We start from the raw sequence: 9,987 nt of genomic DNA, 5'->3' as shown, positions 1-9,987 counted from the left end.
AAAAAAAAAAAAAAAAAAAAGAAAGAACAGGAGCTGGGATCGCTCTGAGCTCGCTCGCTGGCTAGCGGCGTACTGGGCAGTGCTACCCTGCTGCTGGACACGAGTGTCAAGAGGCTAAGGCGCACATGCAGTTGCCACATCTTCATCAGCATGTGTCCTCGCTGCAGTCCAGTCCGTGAGATGTTGCAGCTGCCGTATCAACATGCATGTTGTTATCTGACTTCTCAAACTCCGTTGCTCCTCTGGCCTCTCGGGCTGTGCCGCTCAGATCGATGTGGCATTGTTCTTCTGCCAAGTTCATCTCTCGGTTTACCGGGGTTTTTTGTTTCTCAGAGCAGCGTAAAAATACTTGGATTTCACGTCCGACTATGTTTTGGTTGATACTAAACATGAAAATGTAATCTTAGATTGAGAGAGAGAATCTTTAATTAAGGAAGTCTGAACAAGAGGCATCAAATCAGTCTTAATGTTCATCTAATTGTTTTCCTAATCTCTTCTGGGGAAAAAAGAAAGAAAAGCTTGTTGTAAAGAGGGACTTTAATTTCTATCGTCTTTTCACGGTGGTATGCTCTTAACTTTATAATAGTACAGTTATTTGACAAAGTTTGAAACTACTGTGTCGTCTCGTACTCATTTTTCTTGCACAAGTATTATACATGGGCTAAGGTTTTTATCTCTACTGTTTTACAAATTTACCTCGAAACAAAAAAGATAAAACATTTGTAGATATCTGCTGACTGAAGCCAATGGACTATAGTGCAGTTTTAAATAAGATGCTGAATGCTTTTAGATTAATTGATAATAAAACATGTAGCTAGTTTAATGCCTGAATTTAGTAATAGTTCTACTTTTTCTAGAGTGCCCTGATGCCTCCTAAAAAGTCCTTAAAAACAAATTGTAAAACTTACATGATGTATGGTTTTTTTTTTCTTTTGCTTTCTGCTTTTCACCTGAGCGTCTTTTTCCCTGTTGGTGATGCAGTGTTTGAAGAGTTTGATTTTTTTACAACAGGCTTGGCTTGCAGAAGAAAAAGGAATGGATGAACTTTATGCTTTTATTACTTCCAAATATGAGAAAATCAGTTTTACCAGGTTCTGTCTTATGAGTCACTGTGTTTCTAGGAGTATAAAAAAGTAAGTTATTACCATTCATTTGGTATTAACAAACCTATAATAATGCCTAAAAGGGTTGCTTTATTCTGCTATTATTTTAATTTATTAAAAGTTTATTACCCCTAAGGTATATCGCCAAGTTTATTTAATGCAACTTGGCAATATACCTTAGGGGTTCTCATATTTGCTTTTCACCTTATGTAAATGTCTTCACCAGTTCAGGTTTTTCAGTCAGTTGGTGTGACTGGTTAGAATCTGGTTTTATATCCTAATTCGGATGCGTAGAATCCAGATCATTCACATTTGCGGTTTGCACTCAGTAGCAGATTGAGGAAAGAAAGACAAGCTGTTTGCTGCAACTGTTACTTCAGAAGGTGCTGCTTTGATCCACTGGTCCTGCACAGTGGATCGGAGAAGTGGTATCTTTTGGAGTAGATGTTGGAATACCTCCGCAGTCCGTTGTCTTTGCACGGAGTGATGAACATGCATAACGTTGACAAGCTTGAAATACTTAAGGTTGAAAAGAGCATGTTGCCCGTGCCTCTGCAGCCACAGAACAAGGCTTCATTTTATCTCTAGGAGAGCTCTTTAAAGTAAAGTATCCGGTGTCTGTTTTTGGTAGAGTGGTGAAGCACGAGGGACATCTAGTCAACCACAGCACTTACAGGCTGAGGAGTGCACAGGTGCAGTCCATGGCCCCTCACCTTGCAGAGATGGATACTCATTGGCCTTTTTTGTTTGGAATTTGAAGTGATGGAGAATGAAGAAAATGGGTGTCTTTGACTTGAGAGTTGAAGGTTTTACCTGGATGGACTAGCATGGGATGATGCTGGTTCTCATCTTCTAATTCTAATAGACAGATTTGCCTGACCTGGAATCAAACTATTTCTTCTGTGAGTGTCAGGATTGTTATGCTTGCCCCTAAATAGTGTCAGCTGTCTTTTTTCATATCCATTGCAAAATTTGCATTGCTTTAAATCTAAAGAACAAATTGCATTGAGAACTTCAGTAGTGCCAGGTGTAAATGAGGAAGTAACAGACATAATGGCTATCCTGTGTCTCAGTATGTGTTACGATAGTGTTAAATTTGTTACTATAGTAATATATAGCACTGTTTAAAGTTTATGTTGTGGTCTTCATTGTACAGACTAATATGCATTTGACTTGGGCTTTTTTTTCCCCCTGTGGTGTCAACACTTGTACTATAATTTTTCAACAGTCTGTATAGCCTTAAGCACAGCTCAAAGTATGAAGTAGTTGCTATAGCACAAACTCAGCGGACCTGTGTATGCCAGACTTGCTGTTATATTCATGTATGCTTCAGTGCAGCCTTCTTGAATTACAGTGAGACTTCCCTGGACAGAAAAAAAAATCTGTGACTGGGTGCTAGATAAGACTGCAGTGACAAGGGACCTTAAATTAAATTAAAAAATGTTGGCCATTTTTGGTGATTAGAGAAGGAAGGGACTGCTTGTGGAATACAATAATGCATGGATGAGGAAGGACTGGAGCACTTAAGAGTGTGGATAAAGAACATAGAAGAGTAGATGGGTCAGTCATGAAACAGGATTAGTAAAGAGATTTCCATAGAGAAATCCTTTTGATTGTGTCATCAAACCTTGAATCAGAGATGGCTGAATGATGATGCTTCGAATGTTATATGGTAACATGGATTAATTTGTAAAGCTGCACACAGATTATGACATACTTAGTAATATACAGTTGCAGGTTGCAGCATTTGCATTTAAGTAGCAGGAAAAATATGTTGTACAGTATTGGTAAATGACATAGAAAGATGATTGTAATGCAGTGCTTACACAGAAGAGGGCAGAATTTCTGGTTAACATGCATTTTCTTCTGTTTTTTGGAAGGATGCAACCATAATGCGTTTTTAGTTGTAATCAACTTTTCAAGTGAAGGAAGAGGAGATAAAAAGTGAAAAGAATGCAACTGTGAAGGACTCTGAATCCCTGTGGGCCTTTCAGAAACTTCCTACTGGAGTCGCACACGTTGTAGAGAGAGGTTGCTAGCCATGTCAGTCTGAAGTCAGGCAGAAAGCAGGGTAAGGGTGCGCTTTGCCTTCCTGAATGGATGCATAAGCTCTCTGCATGTCCCTTTATAACATCTGACAAAGTGAGGTGTTGCTTAGGAAAGCTGTCAGATGCTATAAAAGAACATTCGCATCCTTTCATAGCATCTGACAAAATGAGCGGTTGCTCATAAAAACGTATGCATCTCTGATTCAGTTAGTCTGTAAGGTGCACCTTACAGACTGTCTTTTGTCACACATTGTAGAGAATAAGTTGGTTGGAACTTCCCTTCCACAAGTGCTTAGGATGACTGTAGGGGAGACCCCTTTGCTGCCGTCACTTCTGACTAGGGCTGCCTCCTAGGCCACTTGACAAGAATACATTAGCTCTTCCAATTTCCACTGCAGGGGCCAAGACCATCCTTGCAATGTATTTTTATTGTTACTCACCCTTAAGTTTTAGCCACGTAAGCGTGGGCCATCCTGCTTAACTGACTTCAGATGCATAATTAAATGCTTGTTCACATAAACTATACACATGCAGTGTACCATACACATGCACTGTTTCTATCCCATACTTCAACCACTAGTCGGGCACTCTTTAGAACTTGATTTTTTTTTTTTTTTTTAAGTGATAAGAATTTCTTATTCTCTTTACTCCAAAAAGAGCAGAAGGACCTGCTTATGCTTTAAAGTCTTGCATTAGGGCAGAAACCATGGAGCCTAAAATGTGAAATTTTTCCAGTAGTTTATAACTTCCTGAGACAGGGTTAGTATGAAAACCCTCATGCAGCTTTAACTAATTGGTTGTAGAAGTGGGTCAGCTCCAGGATTCACATAATCCATGTGCTTTCACCGCCATGCTCCACTTCTGACATGTACTGTGCACAGATGGGTAGCTTGCGAGTTTTATAGGTACCTTGTTCCATCAAATGGATTAACAAGAGGCCCTCTGGGATCATTTTTCATGTCCTTTCTCTAATGTCTTTGCTATAGTAATTTTAGGTGTACATTTTTGGACAGGTATATATGGCTGCTTTAAAAGAAATGACTGTGTAAAACAGAGATAACAATAACTTTAATTCTACCTACATACACCTAGCTATATTAATACCTATTAACTCTGGATTCATAGTTTTGTAATTGCCTTGTTGGTCTGTTTAGTTTGGTAACCCATCCTCCGTAGGATTCATTAACAAGTGCTTCAAGTTTCTTTCTATCCACTTCCTTTACCTTGAAATGTGAGGGGATATTGTCAATGCTGTTTGCCTACCTAGCATAACTTTTAATGTGTTCATGTCATGTTAATGCCTAATATGTACGTTGTTTCATTCAACATCTTGTTTATCACTTCCTTGTCATTGATACTTCCTCTGATTTTTCTTGATCTTCTTTCAGTGCTTGAGGATACAGTTAATAGAACTTGGTCTGATCTCTTCATCATGATTCATTCTTTTGTATCTTACACATCTGTCCTTTTAGACATCTTTCAGTAGATCTTTGGATTTTTTCCATTGTCCAGTTGTAGTAAGCATTTCTGATGTAACCAAGAAACCACAAGCCAAGCTGTACCCAGTGGCCAGGCTTTTTCATTGCTTCCAGAAAGAATAACCAACCTGAATATGAATCAAGTTTTAAAATGCCAACACCAAATACCTGCTTTTCCCAAATATTTGGGGAATGATTGGGAGAAAGATGAGCTAACAGGTTATTTCTACACTTTTTTTTTTTGCCAGATATTTTTGAAAACAGCAGTCAACAATAGGTGGTTAAAGTAAAGCCAGTAGGAATAGTATTATAATCCGTGCTGTCTTTCTGATGCAGTCCAACATCTTGTTAGCTTTCACTACTGCTGTCTCTACATTAGCTGTCTTCATTGAGCTGTCTGCAGTGCTGCCTAGCTCTCTTTGTCTAGAACTAGTTCAGAACTTATCATGATGAGAGAAGGACGTGATGGAAAGGTAGGCTCTAGCTCAGACTGTGGACATATTTTTCTCTCATGGCAATACCAAGGTGACTAACTGTTCAGTCTTCTTGAAGTTCCTGTAGCCTTTTCAAGTTTTGGCTGTCAATGCAACAAGTGTAAAGCTTATTTGAGCCAGTGACAGCTTTGAAAAGTGGGGTGGGACTTTGATCTGTCTTAACACCTTCCATAAGAAGTCCACAACATGTAGAATTGGGGGGGCATCTGAATAAGGGAGTTGCTAGCGCACTTCATTTGACAGTGCAGAATTGACCACACTCTCTCATTTTCCTAGTCTAGCACTGGCACCAGCATGCTGTCATTCCATTGGCTGGGGTAAATTTGGGATAGTAGCTTTTCATCTGCAGAGATAAATGTACTATCTGTGATTTAAACTGTGTACTAGTTAAGAATGTGCTTTGAGATCGGGGTGAGCATTGGTTTGGACTGGCAGTTCACTTTAATGAGTTTTGGTGACTGGTTGATGGTGCACATGTCTCCTCTTCCCTCCCCCATGCTGGCTCCCGTTCCTCCTTCACAGGGCTGCGACCAATGCAGAAGCCTGAAACTGCCCAGAGCTTTTAACATGTGCCCTCCCCCCCCCAGCTGGAGTCCACACACCCAGAGCTTTAGTGCACATGGGTCCAGACCTGGCAGCTGCAAGCCATGCCCACAACTGCCCAAACGTGGTCAACAGCTTCTGGGTTGCTGCTGGCGGTGGGTGGGAGATGCTACAGCTACAAGCTACAACCTTTACAGAAGATTAAACCCGCCTGCAGCTATAGCATGCCATGTTACTCTCTTCCCCCTTACCTGAAACCTGCCGGCTGGCTTTGGACAGTTGTGGGTGCAGCTGGCAACTGTCAGGTCCAGACTGCAGGGCGGGCAGGAGGGGACATGCAGGTGGGTTCATGCTTCTGCGCTGGTGGCAGCCCCAGCCCAGGGGGAGAGAATATGCCTGGCATGCCAGAAGCAACCCTGGCTGCCCAGCACCACATGTCAGCCAGAGATGCCATCTGCCTGCAGGCTGGATCCATTCACCCCGTGGGTGCCTGCCCGTAAGCTGGATCCAGTCATTTGGCCAGCCACACTTTGCTCGTCCCTGATTTAGATTAATACACAAGACTTTGTGAACTGTATGACTTAGCAGTGCTGCACCTTTGCAGAAACACTTTTTTTACCTTTGCTAATTCTTAGACTATTGTGAGGACCCTGTATTTTTATTTAATTTTTTTGTAATGTTAAGATGACAGAATTTGCCTCAGAAGCCACCTTTGGTCCAGAAATGGAAGCTTTCACTTTCTGAAAAAAGCCTACACCGTGTCTAGGTCTTGTCATATTGAAATTGGAAGGTTAAGAAAATTGAAAACAGTCGCTTTGAGAGATTGTATCCGTACCTGTTTTAGCGGATGTGAAAATGAAACTCGATGAGTTAATTTGTTCATTGTAGAAACACTGGGCAAAAGTTGTCATCCACATGCATATATAAACATGTAAAGTTGCATATTACTGTTATGAAAAGATGCAATACATGGGAGTTGAGTAAAAACAAGTTGGGCATAATAAATATGACTTTTTTTAACCAAAACTAGGTTTGAAAACGTAATAATCTGCTTTGAGTTAGTCAGTTCTGTTTCCTGTGCTGGAGTGTAACAGAAACCAAAGAGATTTACCATAAGGCTCTTTCACATTCTCATGTGGGGAACTTGGGCCCTTGAAAATAATTGTTTCAGGAAGCACAAAAATTAGATGCTTTTGAGTACTGTGGTGTTTCCCTGTATGCAAATGTGCAAATCATGTGCTGCTTTCTCAAAACCAAGTTTGCTTTTAGGATGAATAGTTAAAATTGGCTCAGAATATTAAACAAACACAAAACTGTACTGTAGTTGAACAGTGTGAACCTCTGTTGGCATATCCGAGAAATTTCAGACCCTAAATTAGACTCTGTTTTTGTTTCATGCGGAGATATTCTAATATTATTAGAAGTAAAGTTAAAATTAATATTTTCAGAAGTGCCTTAGTCCTTTAGGAGCAATAGGTCTGCGGCACTCTTGAAACTGGAACTTAATTTTCATGGATGACTTGGGAGTGTCACTGACTACCTTAAGGTTTTGGATTACTTTTGGGAGTGTTATTGAGGTGTTTCTGAAACTTTTACCCTTAAATCTTTCACTGAAATTGTTTGCTTTAATTTTAAGAAATTTACTTTAAAATGGTATTTTTTGTTGTGTAATGACTAGTTGTGTAAACATAAATAACAGGAAGCGATATATAATCAGATATCAAATGTTGATATATAGAGTCTTGTAATTCAGCAAGTCTTTATGCTTTATGAGCAAAATAGTAACGTACAAATAGCACAGTGGCAACTGGCATATTTCAAGTACCGAATTCTAGAAGGTTTAACCATTTAACATGGCAGTTCAGTTGTGTTTGTGATGCATTTTGTCTCACCTGTGTCATTCCTGCTAACTTCAATATGAATTATTACTTGCATTTTCATCTGTGTGAATTTGAACCTATATGTTAAGTATAATTTTGTTCAGGTGTATTCTCCTTTGTATTGGATGGTGTGAGAAACGAATAATACCTGATCAATATGAAAAATTCAATATCAAACATTAAAAATTAGGAAAAAAACAAACTCTTTAAGAAGTATGTCCTGAAACTTCAGTCTTTTCTAAGCCCAAAGTTAAAATGGTTATAGTACTTTGGTTTAATTGTGTCATATGTAGGAAGTTTCACCCCAATAGGCCTGTCATGCTTACACTAGGATAGCGTCGTATGTGAACAAGCCCTATGGTATAATGAAAGTAGAAGTATAATTCTTTTGAAGGTGGTAACCGAAACTCAGTATGTGCTATCAAGCTTTATTTCGTGATAAGCTAGAAAAAATTAGGCCGGAAGTATAGTACTGTGTAGAGAAACATTTATTAGCTTCTGGCCTCAATGTTACTGCTGACAGAATGGGAGGAGGTTGGGAGGGGGCGTGGGGGGGTGGCACTTTTACCAGAAGAGGCATCTGGTTAGTTTGACCCAGCTCCACATTATCTGTATAGATCAGATGCTTCAGCGGGGCTTTTGGGTGTTTTACCCAATAGCTGATTCAATCAGCTGTTAGATAAAAGTGCTCAAAAGCCTTGCTGAAGCTTCTGATCTATACAGATGTTGGGTGAACTGGGTCCAACTGGGCATGCACTGCGCCCAAGCGCTGTTGTGCGTTTTTTTTTTTTCCCATGTAAGCAGCCAGTAACACTTATGTTGCTGGTACAAAAGGAAGCCATGTGGCTGAATTTGATGGCAAATGCAAACCTTGTGGTGAAATAATTAACGGGTGTCTCTTCAGTAAATACACAAACCTGTGGCTATTTTCCTCTGCCTTCAAACTCTGGTGAATAGAATAAGATGAGAAGGAAGAGTGAAAGTAAAATAAAATAAATTTTATAAAAAAGCTTATGGATCAGGGGTATGGGGGGATTGATGCAAATGCCTGCTTTCTATATTCACCAGTTGCATCTTTTCTCACCAGCTATACATTTACCAACACTTTCTCCCCTCTTCCCCTTTTTATTAATTGAAAAAAAACAAAACAAAACCAAAATTGTTAGCAGTTCCTACTGTTGCCAGGAGCAGCGACATTTAAGACTGATTAACCACATTGGTTCAAGTTTACCTTTTTTTTTTCTTCGCTTATGTATATGCTGGTTTGCAGTGCAGCTTTGGCTGGCTGGTGTAGGTGGAGCCATGCCATTAATGTGTGTACCTTGTCTAGAGAAAATTTCCAGACTAGACATTTGTCCTTATGCCCCACAGATAGGCAACTGGTTATAAATTGGCCTTTCAAGATAATAGTGCTCACGGGATTATTAGAGTCTTCTGTGCCTGTTTCTCAGTACTTTTCTAATCCGCAGTTACATTTAGAGAAACTGAAGTGGTGCCTGAACTATCAGGATGTGTTTCTACCTTACTAATTGTGGTTTTACAGGTCTTCGACTGACCTTTCCTGTGTTGTTTATGGTCCTCTCTTGCTGTCTGTAGGTTTTTGAGGCAGAAACCATGATTTACAAGAGGTACTTTAAAAATGTTTTAGGGCTCTTCATCAGGAGACCTTTCTCCTCAGGTATTTCAGATTCAGTTCTGGTTACACAATGGAACATTAGGTATTGTGGGAGAATAGAGAGAGGAAAAACAAAGATGTAACAGCAGGTAAAAGAACAAGGTAATCATGAGAACAGTGAAAAGAAACTTGTTTAAACAGGACCACATGTTCCTGTTCCTGCCCTAAACAAGTTGGTTTGCAGGTATAAATTAGTACAGTACAGAAGATCGGAATGAGGTCATATCATTTAGAAGCTTTGTGGGACAGGTGCTTAGGAAGCGCTCAAGTGTTAGATTACTGAATACAAGTAAAAAGTTTAGAGGAGTGCTCTAAAGGGAAACTGGTGGATTAATTTTCTCTCTCCAACTGACATTTTAAAAAGGAGGAAAGAGCGGCATATTTTGGTAGGGATTGGTTTAATATTCTTGTTGGGAGGTTTTAAGACTGATCTCCATTGTTGCAGGGAAGCTGGAGCGCCATTTTTTTTTTTTAATGACTCGGATAGGTTTAAAAAAAAAATGATTAGAATACATGCCCAGGAAAGCCAGATGGAGCATGGGGTTGTACTGCTCTGTTACAGATAGGGATCTACTTAAATTGTGATTTTTGTGATTTTTTTTTTTTTTCAAAGAAACCGTGACAAATGGCAGTTTCCATGAACACTGCAAAAATGGTTCTCACAATTTTGCACAGAATTTCCAGGGGAAAAAAAATATCCCCAGTTGGAGCCAGTGGCTGCTGAGACATGGCCTTGCAGCCTGGCTGGGGAGGGGAACCGCCTGCA

The 9,987-nt window shown here is 39.8% G+C and overlaps 1 protein-coding gene across 3 annotated transcripts in view; it reads left to right on the top strand.

Moving 5' to 3' along the window:
* AGO2 (argonaute 2, RISC catalytic component) overlaps positions 1-9,987 on the top strand; it is a 95,851-nt gene that overhangs the window by 114 nt on the left and 85,750 nt on the right. The gene's annotated exons all lie outside the window — the stretch shown is intronic.

Source organism: Gavialis gangeticus, unplaced genomic scaffold (assembly GCF_001723915.1).
Source record: "Gavialis gangeticus isolate Ggan-Ray unplaced genomic scaffold, GavGan_comp1, whole genome shotgun sequence".
NCBI lineage: Eukaryota > Metazoa > Chordata > Crocodylia > Gavialidae > Gavialis > Gavialis gangeticus.
Note: the sequence above shows the minus strand (reverse complement) of the source record. Positions and strands in the feature narration are given on the sequence as shown.